Genomic DNA, 13,293 nt, shown 5'->3' with positions numbered 1-13,293 from the left:
AATATCCAGCTATGTTACACATTAGAAGATTAAAATAGTCACAAAGATGTGACCAATAAACCTTTCGAAGAATACTGGGGCATTACATAACTCAAAAGGCATCACTCGATATTCAAAATGCCCAAAAGGAGTACGAAAAGTGGTATTTAATTAATATTGTTTTTTGCTTTGTAAAAAGATGTTATGCCACTATAAATACTCATTTGGTGAATATTGTTGCTTCCTGATCAGTTTACAATGCATGTTTTATGAGTGGCAAAGGTTAACTTTATTTAATGGTCATGTTATTCAACCCATAATAATCAACACAGAGCTGAAGTTCTTGGGTTTTCTTGTGCCCCAAATACATGCTGCCTCAACCGGAGAGATGGGTCTGATTATTCGCCCATTTTGACATTTTGTTTCTAAGGACTCCTTAAGAATCGTATTCTCCTTTTCGAAAAGAGAACAGATTTGGTCAAAAGAAAACGTTACATCTGGAATAGTTGGTTTGGGGCAATACAATTCTCTGTTAGGAGCAAGAGACAAAGGCCCTCATTACAACCCTGGTGGTCAAAGAACGCCAGGGTTGTTTTGGCGATCGTACCGCCAACAGACTGGCAGTACAATTCGCCATATTTTGACCAAGGCGGTAGCGCCGCGGTCACACCGCCAGGACCGGCGGTTTCCCACCATGCAGCGCTGCTTGCAGCGCTGCCCTGGGGATTATGACTCCCCTTCCCGCCAGCCTGTCCATGGCGGTAGAGACCGCCATGGAAAGGCTGGTGGGAAGGGGAGTCACGGTGCCCCTGGGGGTCCCTGCACTGCCCATGCACTTGGCATGGGCAGTGCAGGGGCCCCCCAGGCACAGAACCACCCTGCCTTGAAAAGCGCGACAGCTGCAGCTGTACCCGTCGCACGGCCGCAACACCGCCGGCTCCATCAGTAGCCGGCAGCAATGTTACAACCGACATCCCCGCTGGCCCAGCGTGGATGTTGTAATGCGGCCGGCAGGTTTGCGGCTGCATAGGTGGCTGCTCGGCGGTTCAACCTAGGCGGGCGGCCTCTGCCGCCAGCCAAGGTTGTGATGAGGGCCAAAATCTTTTATTTGTGAATACCTTAATGCAAAGTTTGTACGTTTCAGAAACAAGAGCCAGGATACAGTCATGGTGTTTCAATCAATCAATCAGTGCTTGTATAGCGCAACTACTCACCCGTTAGGGTCTCAAGACACTGGGGGGGGGGGAAGTGTAGTGTATACCGGTGAGGTGGTTCTTAAAAAGCCATGTCTTCAGTTCCTTTGTGAAGCTGAGGAGGGAGGTGGCTTGTCTGATGTGGAGGGGGAGGGCATTCCAGGAGGTGGCTGCGAGGTAGGAAAAGGAGCGCCCTCCTGTTCTGGTTTTCCTGATGCAGGGTACTTCTGCGGGAGAGAGCTGGGCTGAGCGTAGGGTCCTGTGGGGTACATGGAGATTGAGTCGCTGGTTCAGGTAGGCTTAACCGGTGTTGTGCAGGGCTTTGTGTGCGTGGGTGAGGATCTTGAAGGGGATCCTTTTCTCTAATGGAAGTCAGTGCAGTGTACGCAGGTGTTGCAAGATGTGGCAATGATGAGGTAGCTCAAGGACCAGTCTGGCAGCGGCGTTCTGGATGTTTTGTAGCCTGCAGGTGAGTTTCTTGTTGATTCCGGTGTAGAGTGCGTTGGCATAAGCCAGTCCGCTAGTGATGAGGGTGTGTGTGACGGTCTTTCTATGTTCGAGGAGATCCACTTGAAGGACTTGCGTAGGAGGTGGAGGGTGCAGAAGCAGGTTGCGGTGACTGAGTTGATTTGATGGTTCATGCTGAGGTTGGATTCCAGGATGATTCCGAGGTTGCGGGCTTGGCTTGGGGGGCAGGTTTCTGAGAGTGAGTGGCCGCCAGGAATCGTTCCACGCATTGGGTTGAGGGCCCCTGATGAGTACTTCTGTCTTGTTTGCATTGAGTTGAAGGCAGCTGTTTCTCATCCTATTGGTGACTGCTTCCATGCCTTCGCGGAAAGCTGTGTCTGGCTTTGTTGGCTTTGTTGGAGAGGATGAGTTGAGTGTCGTTGGTGTAGGAGATGATGTTGGTTCCGTAGCTTCTGAAAAGGGTGGCTAGCGGGGCCATGTAGACGTTAAACAATGTGGGGCTGAGGGAGGATCCTTGGGGCACTGTGCAGGTGGTGGGTGTAGGGTCTGCGAGGAAGGGGGTGAGTCTCACTTGTTGAGTTCTGCCAGAGAGGAAGGATTGGATCCAGTCGAGGGCCTTGTCTCTGATGCTGGCTTTGTGAAATCTTCTTATCAGGGTGTGATGGGAGACTGTGTCGAAGGTGGCCGAGAGGTCTAGTAGGATGCTGTCGTCGTCTCTCCCTTGTCCAGCAGGGAACGGATGTCATCTGTTGCGGCCAGGAGGGCTGTTTCGGTGCTATGGTTTTTCCTGAATCCAGATTGGGAGATGTTGAGGATGTTGTGGTCTTCTATAAACGTGGTGAGTTGGCTGTTGACTGTTTTTTTGATGACTTTAGCAGGAAATGGGAATAGGGAGATGGACCTGACATTTTTGAGGTTGGTGGGGTCTGCCGAGGGTTTCTTGAGTAGGGGGTTGATCTCAGCATGTTTCCAGTCGTCAGGGAAGGTGTCGGCATCTAGTGAGCAGTTGATGGTGAGGCGGAGCTTGGGGGCGATGGTGTCTGCGGCTCTGTTGAAAATGTGGTGGAGGCATGGGTCCGTGGGGGCCCCAGAGTGTATGGACATCATTGTTCTCAGCGTATCATCGGTGGTTAGGGGGTCCAGGTGGTGATTGTTGATTTGTTAGTGTCGGGTTTTGGTAGAGGGGGTTCTGTGCATAGGTTGTGCTTGCTGAAACTGTAGTAGATGGTCTTGATTTTGTGGTGGAAGTAGGTGTTGAGTCTGTCATAGAGGTCCTGTGAGGGTGGGATGTTGTTTCACTGTTGGGTTGGGCGAACTCCTTGATGATGCTGAAGAGTTCCTTGCTGTTGTGTGCGTGTGAGGAGATTCTGTCTTGTATACTGTAGCTTTCTTTCTGGTGTTTCTGATGAGTTGGTGGTGTGCGGTGGTGGCGGCTCTGAAGTTGCTATTGGCCTCTGTGGATTTGGTGTTTCTCCAGATTTTCTCGAGGCGGTGACAAGTGTGCCTACATTCTTGGAGTCCTGGGGTGAACTAGCTGGTTTCTCTGCATGGGTGCTGTTGGTCTTTTTGAGGGGGACTATGGTGTTGGCGATCCATTTGTGGAAGGTGCGTGTTGCGGTGTTTGGGTCCTCATTGTGTGCGATGGTGGGGGCGGCGAGGGTGGCGGTGAGCTGATCATAGGTTATTCTTGTCCAGTTTCTATGTGATGGTCGGTGTTAGGGTCTGATGACGATGGGTGTGTTAAAGATGAAATGGATGCGTTGGTGGTCTGTCCATGGGAGTTCTGTGGCGTGACTGAAGGTGGAGAAGGTTCCGGTTCTGAAGATGGGATTGAGGGTGTGTCCGGCTGAGTGTGTTGGCTCCGTCATGATCTCTCGGAGTTCTATGTTGTGGAGGTTGTCTAGGAGAGTTGCGGTGCTGGGGTCTTGTAGGTTTTAGAGGTTGAATGTTGAGGTCTGCAAGCAGGGTGTAGTTGGTGGCTGCAATGGCTTGTACGGAGATGCAGTCCGTGCTGGAGTTGGCAAAGGGAGTACGTGGGCTGGGAGGGGGGTAGATGAGGGTTCTCCTGATGGTGGATGTTGGGCTGGTATGTAGCGTGAAGTGGAGGTGTTCCATCAAACTTGTGGATTCATCAGAGTCTTTGGAGTGTGTGTTTAGGCGGAGGTTGGACCTGTGGACAATGGTGATTCCCCTCCCCCAGGGTGCCTGGGTCGGTCTTTCCGGGTGATCTTGTATCCCTGGGGGATGGCAATGCCATTGTCCGGGCCAGGTCTCGGTGAGAACGCGATGTCCGGGGTGGTGCTGTCAAGGAGGTCCCAGATTTCGGTAGCGTGTTTCTGGAGGGAGCAGATGTTGAGGATCATGCACTTCAGAGTTTGCAGGGTCGGAGTGTTGTTGCAGGTGGGTTGTGCTAGGTCCAAGGTCTTGGTGGTGATGTAAGTTTGGCGGCAGTGGAGGCAGCTGAAGGGACCGTGGGTGTTCGCTGGTGATGCTTGCTTGCAGTTGTTGTTGCGTCCTGGGTTGAGTGCAATGAGTGCTGCTGATGTCTTGAGGTGGCGGGTGGCAAGACCAGGGGTCCTGGTGCTGGTCGCGGTCAGGTCACAGACAGGTGCAAATGAGCTTGCCTTAGGCACGCCTTTGGTGCATCAGCGGTGTGCTCTCTGCACGTGGCCGCCATTAACTAGGGAAGGGGGGAAGAGGGTAGAGAACAGCTGGGAGGCGGGAGCAGGAAATGGCACAAAAAAGGGGAGCGGGCCACGGGGGCAGCAGCAGCAGGGAGAGAGAATGAGAGGGGGTACCGGGCCGCAGGGGCAACAGCAGCGGGGAGAGTGAGAGAGGGGAGAGAGAGAGAAATGCAAGAAAGAGAGGAGTGAGGAGAAAATGGCAAAAAGATAGAGGAAAGCGCAGAAAGCAAAAGGCACAAAAAACAGCACACAAAAGAAAAAAAACAAGGAGAAAAGAGGCAAAGGGCAGCCCAGCAAAAGAGCAGAGCTCTCCCACTAGACACCAGGGATGAGGCGCAAGCAGAAGCCTGCAGGTGGAGGAGGGCCTCGAACTACTGACAGAGGTCAGAGTTCAGGGACAGAAGGGCTTCACTTGCTGGTGGAGCTACGCGGTGGCAGAGCAGATCACTGACTAGGTGTTTTGTACTTGTGACCAATAGTCTCCTGAATGTTAACAATGAGCTTGACCAAACAGTGTTGAGAGTAAAAAGGCTTTAGTTGCCCTGTTGATAAATGGCTTATATTGTTCAAGCCAAGGAAGTCCAAAAATTGCAGCATTATTGGGTGAAGGGATAACATCAACGGATAAGGGTCTCCTTGTGAGCCAATTCCTAAAGTAATTGATGGAACTATTTAATTCACCAATCTACAAAATATCGGAGTTCCAATGATTGCACTTGTTCAGGTGTCCTTTTTGGTGTCAAGGGCACACAGATTCTCTTGACTCATGTAAACAGTCTATACATGCCGGAAGCTCAGCAACCTAACACAAACAAAATAAAATGACACAGTCACCTTACTGGAAGGACATTTGCAAAAGGAAGAGCCTCCTATCCAAATTAATGTGAAAGAATCCATCAAGAGATATTGTGCCCATCCTCTTCTCCAGTGCTTCATTTGTAAATAAAAAAGTGCCAGTGCCCAAAGCTCTCCTCTGAAACACTCGGCTGCTGCAATTAAATGTGGGAGAACAGAATACTGTGGTAGCGTAATCCTGAAGCCATCTCGGGCCTCTTTAATCCATTTCTAGACACTCCTTGCCACTTCAGCTTACTTTTGTAGCTTTCTGCTTTCTTGCTTTGTGATGCTTTTTCGTTTTTGTCTTCCTCCATTTTTCCTATATGTGTTTTTTACTTGCAGTAAATGCTTGGGGCAGGAAAATAAGTGCTTGCCCTAAAAAATAAGTGCTGGTGCCGCTCACTGAAAACCACTGGCTCAAATTAAGCACTGCTCTTCTCCCTTTAAGTGGATGGGGTTTGGCATTTCTCAGGTTTTTTTACGTCTAACGGGACAGTCTCTTGCTAGATGGCCACGATCAGCATATTAGAGGAACAATCAATTCTGACTTCTTCTAGCCTTTTCTGCTTTTGGTAAAAGAACATTTGCATTCCCTATTTCGTAGGTTCTTCTGGGATATGGCTCAATGGAGGTGGAGGTGTTCTTGCTCTTCTTAAGTGGTGGAATAGGACAAGGAATTAAAAGAATCCAGTACTGTGATTCATAAAAGATGCAGAAAAATATACTGGGTTTTCACATCAGCTTGGTAAAGTCTAAGGTTCCACCCTTCTTTCTAAAGACAAGGGAGATTCTCCTTAAAAAGCAACTATTGTATACTGTCCCCCTCCCCCGGACCAGCCTAATCATGTCACATATGCTTGTCGGAGAGAAAGAGACAGCAAATTTAGCACTCTGATGCAGGTGGCCAAACATGCCCTGGACCTGGGAACTGTGTGTCGTGGGACCAAAAGAACTGAATGTTGCAGCAGGTGACAAGCCAGAGGAACAATATACCCAACCACCTGACAAAATCATTAAGCCTGCATGACTGCTAAGGAAATGACTAGTAATTGTAGGCTGCCTCCCTTCAGCCTGATGAAAGCAACAAGACCTTATGAAGCCCCCATAGTATAAGCAGTTTGGGAAGTGCAAGCCAGGCTTACAGGCAAAAACAGGGACTAGCTACAGGCTTTAAATGCACCCAATATCCACTGTAAGTGTCCGACTCATGTTGTATCTAACATTTGGCCTTCCACAGCAGTATTACCACAGTCTTGGCCTGCATCCATGTGCATTACCCTACTGCCAAATGTAGTTAAATGTCGTGCCTAGTGGGGCTAAAGTATGCACCTTCATACAACTGCCTCTGTGGGTGTCAAAAACACTCTGCATTACTTATCACTTTGTACAGCTGAGGTTGCTCAGATGGCCCAAATGTTCATGCAGGCACCTTACTCCTGTTCAAGGACCTGCACTTTGGAGATTGGCCAAGGTGCTCCTGTCCAATCAACCATTCACACATTAAGCCCCTTCCCTGAATGACGATTGTTTGCAAACCCTGCTGCAAAGACTCATCGGAAAAATTAAGTAATCACTGATTGCAGGGCCTGGCTCATAGGCCTGCAGTGCACCAAACCACCTATGCTTAACCCACAGAGAAAGTGTGGGCGCACAGCCTATCCTGCAATTTGTTCTTTATTTTTTTAACATTTCTAGGTTTTAAAAACTTGCAAAAGCATCTGTGGTTTTGTGCTGAGCCCTAGCGTCATCAAACCCTACTTAAGGCTACCAATCCCCAGGAAGTTTAGTGGGTCACATTTGAATCAAGTGTTCTTGGAGGTCAAGGAATGTTCTCCTTGCCTTGTAATACCATTTTTCATTGTGGGCAATGAGCAGTGTGCCGTGCAACAGCAGATGCAACATAAGACTCAGGCACTTCGCTCGGTCTTTCGTTCAAAGGACCCCTGTGGATTATGAGAGGGAAAAGTCTTCTTTCTCCTTTCCCTCCTGTTCAATTTCATTTAATTTATATTTTAGAATTTTTAAAACTCAGTCCATACACCCAAGACTTTGTATCTTAGGGCTCAGTACAGTTCTATGTACATACTAGAAATCAGAATGGAAGACACAGGACAGGGTAGGTGTTAATCAACATCACAGGAAACAACCATGTTTTCAAGAGATTAGATTCTTTCCTGAGAAAGGTGTGGAGAGAATTCCAGTAAGAGCTTGTTTCAACAGAAAAAGACCCTATCACCCAAAGATATCTATTGATATGAAAGGACAGTGAGAAGATTTTTATTAGCAGACCTCATAAATGTAGTAAGGCAGAACTGACTGAACAGAGAATCCAAAGGGGAAGCATCAAGGGGATCCCCTGCCTTATGCACCAAAAACATGGCTCAAAACAAGGTGAGCTCTAATAAAGTGAATTATTAATTGGGGTGGAAAATAGTCCATCAAAAATCATAAAGTCGCTAACCTCTTAGGACCAGACAAAGGTTTTAATAAGTTAAACCTTAGCTCAACCCCATTAAGCAATAGCACAGAGCAGACAGACCTAACTTAGAGAAAATGTGTAAAAAATTTAGAAGTAACAAAGCAGTTAAGAAGCAACAAATAAAACACAGATAAAAATGCCACTCAACTGTAGAAAAATAGAGTAAAATGTAATAAACAAAACGATGCCAAAACAACAAAAATTGATAAACAAACTGGAGATATGAGTTTTTAGATATTTAAAAGGAAAAGCATAAAAAAAGTAAAACACCAATCAATAATCGCTGTTTGCAGTTGACGGGGACCTAGGTGTAATTTCAGGCCAAGCAAGTTCATCCCAGTCAAATATTTTACCTTAGGACTTACTCTCTGAAATGGATGTTTAAATCTTCCTGTGGCGCAAGATTGCAGGCTGTGTCTGTGGAAGTCCTCTTAAAACAAGATAGCCTTTGGACAAGGTCCTACTTAAGTTGTTGGTTTTGGCAGGAAAAGCTCAGACTGGGAAAAGATCACATTTCAAGGCCACGAAAGTCACCTCCTAGGTAATACAATTCATGCTTTCGCCTGTTCATGATTTCACACTAAGGACCTGATTTAGAACTTGTTGGACGGGATACTCTGTCACAACGGTGATGGATATCCCATCTATCACAATCTAAATCCCAAGAAAATAATGGAATTTGGATTTCGGCAGATGGGATATCCATCAATGTTGTGATGGAGTAACCCGTCCAACGAGTTCTAAATCAGGCCCTTAGTTTCTTTTTCAGGGCTTAGAATCCTCTAACGGGAGAAGACAGCAGGTTGTATCCAACAATGAATTCCATGAGGCTGAATAACTTTTTGCCTGGACCCACTGAAATGGATTTGCTGCTGCAAAGAAGCTCCAAGAAGGACAAATCTATTTCTTCAGCACAGCAAAATCATACCTTGGTCAGACCAGCTCGGATGGTTGGTCCCATTACCTCAGGGACAGCACTGCAGGGAAAAAACTCACTCCAGCAGAGGCCACTAGCAGGGTCCAGTCCAGCTGCAACTTGCCAGGTGAGCACTTCAGGACCACAATGCTTGCAGCTCATTATGTCTCTCTAGCTATACAGGAGGTAATCCAACTGGCTCTTTGCGTATATTTCTTTGTCCTGGGTACAAGTGGGCACAGATCCAGCCCTTCAGGCCTCCTCACAGGTCTCAAACAGTATGTGCAGTCCTTCTTTTATTGTTGTGGTCTTCCACAGGTCTAGAAAGTGTTCTGAGGAGGGTGTCTTGGGGTTCCACATTTATGATTGGCTCCAGCTTATGGGTGGGTGCGACTCATGGTTCTTCCCTAAACAATGGGTAAACATTTCCTGGGTCTAACTTACTCACTTTTCAGCAGTTCCAGTTAGCCCTGCTACAAACAATCCCACAGTGCACTTATTCCTAAAACTCAAGATGGAGAGAAGCCCTTTATGCCTTGTGCAGAACATGTGTACCTTCTCAGAAGTGTACCCTGGGAAATAAGTAATTCCCCTCCTTGGTGGTCAAACAAAATTAGTGCTGGGGATAGCTTCCCTCCAGTTGGGTTTGGGACTCGTCAGGGTCGGGAAACAAAGGTTTCACTCGGGTCTTTATATTTACTTGTGAAAGGGCAGACTCTTTTTAAGGTAAAGAAATTAATGAGTCCACCCTAACTGGGAAAGAAAAACATCTCCCTCCACGTAGGTCATTGTTTCTGCTAAGAAAGCAACTGAAACACATCATTAAGGTAAAGCACTGGCAGGGCAGACAAAGTAAGGATAATGCAAATTAGTCTCCATGAGCTTCACACAGGAAAAAGTTAACTTTCTAAGTGTTACTTTTCCTAGATATGTATTACATTGCAGCTTAACCAATTAACTGGATTTTTAATATTAAAAACAGTGGTTGAATCATTTTTATAGATGGTCCCAAGCCTGAGATGTTAGAATTAATATTTTAATCTGTACTCTATTTTTCTCATAACACTGGCAAAGCCTCCCACAGTGAAATAGCTGTTGGACCCCTGTCACTGCAGGGACATGGTAACATTATTACATTTATAAATGTCTCGCTTTTAAATACCAAGCATCCTAACTTGTGGGATAAGGCCTACATATTGGTGGCATAAATATTCAAAGAGAAAGTTTTCCCATGTTAAAAGGGCTATTTTCAGAGATCGTGCAACATGTTTAAAGTGCAGCAGTCATGGTAAATGACAGGCCTAAAGTCATGATTTCCTCTATCACACTAATGGATGACACAATAAGTGCTGTAGTCCACGAATGACATTTATCTTCCTATACCATGCATGTAGTTGCTACACCGTATACTCTAGCATTATAGGTGAGCTGATTTTTTTATGTAATCTATTGACTTTTGTCTTTTTCTTCAGCTGCATTGCTGTAGATAGAAGGTTCAACAGAGATGTTGTTTTGAGCCTTGTTTTTGTTGTATTTTCTTCCAGTATGATTTTGGGTGAACAATATTTAGTCTTAAAGTAATGCTTTTTTTAACCTTTGAGGCATATTTAAGTATATTGTTTGTTTCTTCTATTTTCTACATTTTTGCAGGATTTTTTACCTTAATGAAAACTTTTAAAATACTAATTTAAATATTTATCATATCACTTTTTTTCTACCTGTAGTAAACCTGAAGAAATTGGAAAGGAATGCTACATATCCCCGCTTTTTAGTTACATATTTTGTTTTTTACTTACAGATCTAGACAACAGGCCTCTTTACAAACAGTAAAAAATGTTACCTAATTGAGTTAATTATAGCATTGTCAGGTTTTTACTCTTAATTTATGTCTACTGTTGTGTTTCTTATCTTGTGTATAAGTAGTACTAGATGTCTTTAAAAACCAGGGGGCAGATTTATGAAAAGTGGTGCTGCACATAGTGCAGTGCCACTTTTATTGCGCCCCTTAGCGCCCCCATAATGCCACCATTGTAGGGCTGTATTTAAAATACTGTGCACCATGGCGGTAGTTAGGGTGATTAGCATCATCATTTTTTACACTAGTCCAGCACTTTGTAGGATTAGCTTAAACAATTATGACGCTAATCCTGCAAAGCACCTAGAGGCCAATTGTAATCAATGGGAGCGTCTGTTTAACGCCTGCACTTAGCAGACGTTTAAAAATGCTGATAAAAATGGTGCAAAGGAATCTCAGAGATTCCTTTGCACCATTTATATGACCCTCCTAGAGCCAGAACGCCCACCTTGCACACATTATGCCTGGTTCAGGTATAATGTGGCGGAAGGGGTTACAAAGTGGTGCAATGCGACCATTGCACCACTTTGTAAATACGGCGTGGCATTTTTCCCCTTCCAACGCCACATTAGCATAAAAAAATTACACTAAAGTGGCATTGGAACGGCGCAAGGCCAGCATAAATCTGGCCCCAAGTTCTGAAAAAATGCTAGTAAGTGATTTTTATTTATATTTACTCAGACATTTTGGGTAGATTTACTTTTTCTGTATGCTAGATGGCACTTTGCTTTCCATTAGAGTCTGAAGTTTCCACACAAGTCACTAAAACATAGTCACCGCTTCTTTATATATGTGCCTTATATGTCGTCATATTTCAAAATAAAGCTATTTATTCAGTGAGTTTTATAAGTTTATTTTCTCTAACAAATATAATTTATTGAATTAGGAAAAATACACTTATATTTAATTAGCATTATGGATCAACACCACATTTGACACAGACATAAACCACCATACTTCAACTTGCCACACTTCATGTTCTAAATTATTTCTAAAAATAAAGGAACAAATATATAAAATTTGTTGAACTCAGTCCTTTCTACTGGGTCATCCCCAAACGTTTTGAGTTCACCCTCCTGTGGCTTTTGGGACTCTGTGTACTTTACCACTGCTAACCAGTGCTCACTCACTTAAACTTGGACCAATTGGCTTACACCCAACTGGCACATTTAATTTATTTGTAAGCCCTTAGTAGTGCCATATGTACTCAGGGCCAGTAAAAATCAGTGCCACCCACTCAAGTAGCCCTTTAACTAGGTCTCAGGTCTGCCATTGCAACCTGTGTGTGCAGCTGTAAACTGCTATTTCGGCCTGGCAGTATACACACCTTACCAGGATACATATAATTCATCATTAGGGTAGGCCGTAAACTCTTACATGTTTTTCACTATTGCAAGGCCTATCTCTCCCATAGGATATTATTGGTGATAACTTCCAATTGAGATAAAATTGGAATATGCCAAGTTTGGTCGCCAAGGAATTGTAATATGAAATTCACGTTAATGGTAATGTCAAATTTTAAACCACAATTCTGAAAATGCCACTTTTAGAAAGTTGGAATGTTCTTACCCCAAACATTTGATGCCTGCAGCCTGTATCCTGGGTCACATGACTAGGTGTAGTTGGCAGTTGGTCTTTTATGTATTACTTCCAGGCAGTGAGCCAAAGGGGGAATAGATCTAGGCAGGATGGGCCAGCTCTGGCTCGAAGGGGGAGAAGCTGTCACCTACCACAGTTGCACTTCACAAAGGCGCTGCCTCAGCACATTAACAAAGAGTTTTACAATTATCTTTTGTGTCCCCAGACAAGCTGGGGCCAGAGCAGGGAGGCAAAATCCCAAACACCTCTGGGGTTGGCCACCTCCAGAACTTTCTCCTACTTCAGTTCTGGCACAAATAATTAATATTGGATCCTCGGACCCAACTCTTTAAAACACTCCTGCGGATACTACAGAAGATGGACACCCTGCTGCTTCAGGCCTGCCCTGCTTGCTGAGAAAGAAGTCTGAATCTGCACCCTTCCTCCCAGGCTGAAATTACTCAAAGGGTCAGATAGTTGCCCCTGTGTTCTGAGCTACAGCTACACAACAAGCTCCAGAGTTCTCTCTGCAACTGCCCAGCTGACCTACTGTACTGGCCCTGACCGGACCTCTAACTGGAACTGCGCCTTGTTGGCCTCTGCTGAAGTTCCTTATCCCCAAGAGGTGCCCTTCAGGTCCTGAACCCTTGGTATGGCATCAGTTGAACTCTTCCAGGAAGAAAAGGAGAAATCTTGAAGTTTTGGGCTCCTCACAACTGCAAATGGGCCTGTTCGCACCAAGATCTTGCTACCCTGCTACAGCAGCTGCCAGCAACAACTGGCAAAGCAAGATGTGCACTTCATGCTACACCATCAATAGACCACTGTCACTGCCAATTCAAATCTCTAGCAATGACCGTTCGTGATGCTCAACCAGATCTTTGAGCTACATCAATGACCACCTGTGATACCCGGCCTGCTTTTTAAGCTACAGCGACGACAATCCACTACGTTCTCCCTGCCCCTTGCAACTGCCTCAACCACGACCTGGACTCTTCAAGCTAGACTTTAGAAGGTGACTTTTTAGTGGGATTAACCTGGTCCCTGTATCAAGCATGTGCTCCACCATTGTCAGCCTGAACTTGTAACTTTCACCCAGCCCACACAAACAGACAACCACGAGTGGCCCTGTTACTTTTAGGTGCTATACTTGCCACAAGTCTTTAAAATCGCATACCTACGGTTCTATGGTTTGGATTTTGATGTTTTGGTCTCAAATAATTTAGTCAATTTTATTCTATTTTTCTAAATTGGTGTGGAATTTTTCTTGTGTTGTGTTTTCACTCTATCACTGTTTGAAGTGC

The sequence above is a fragment of the Pleurodeles waltl genome, chromosome 3_1, assembly GCF_031143425.1.
Source record: "Pleurodeles waltl isolate 20211129_DDA chromosome 3_1, aPleWal1.hap1.20221129, whole genome shotgun sequence".
Lineage (NCBI taxonomy): Eukaryota > Metazoa > Chordata > Amphibia > Caudata > Salamandridae > Pleurodeles > Pleurodeles waltl.
Note: the sequence above shows the minus strand (reverse complement) of the source record.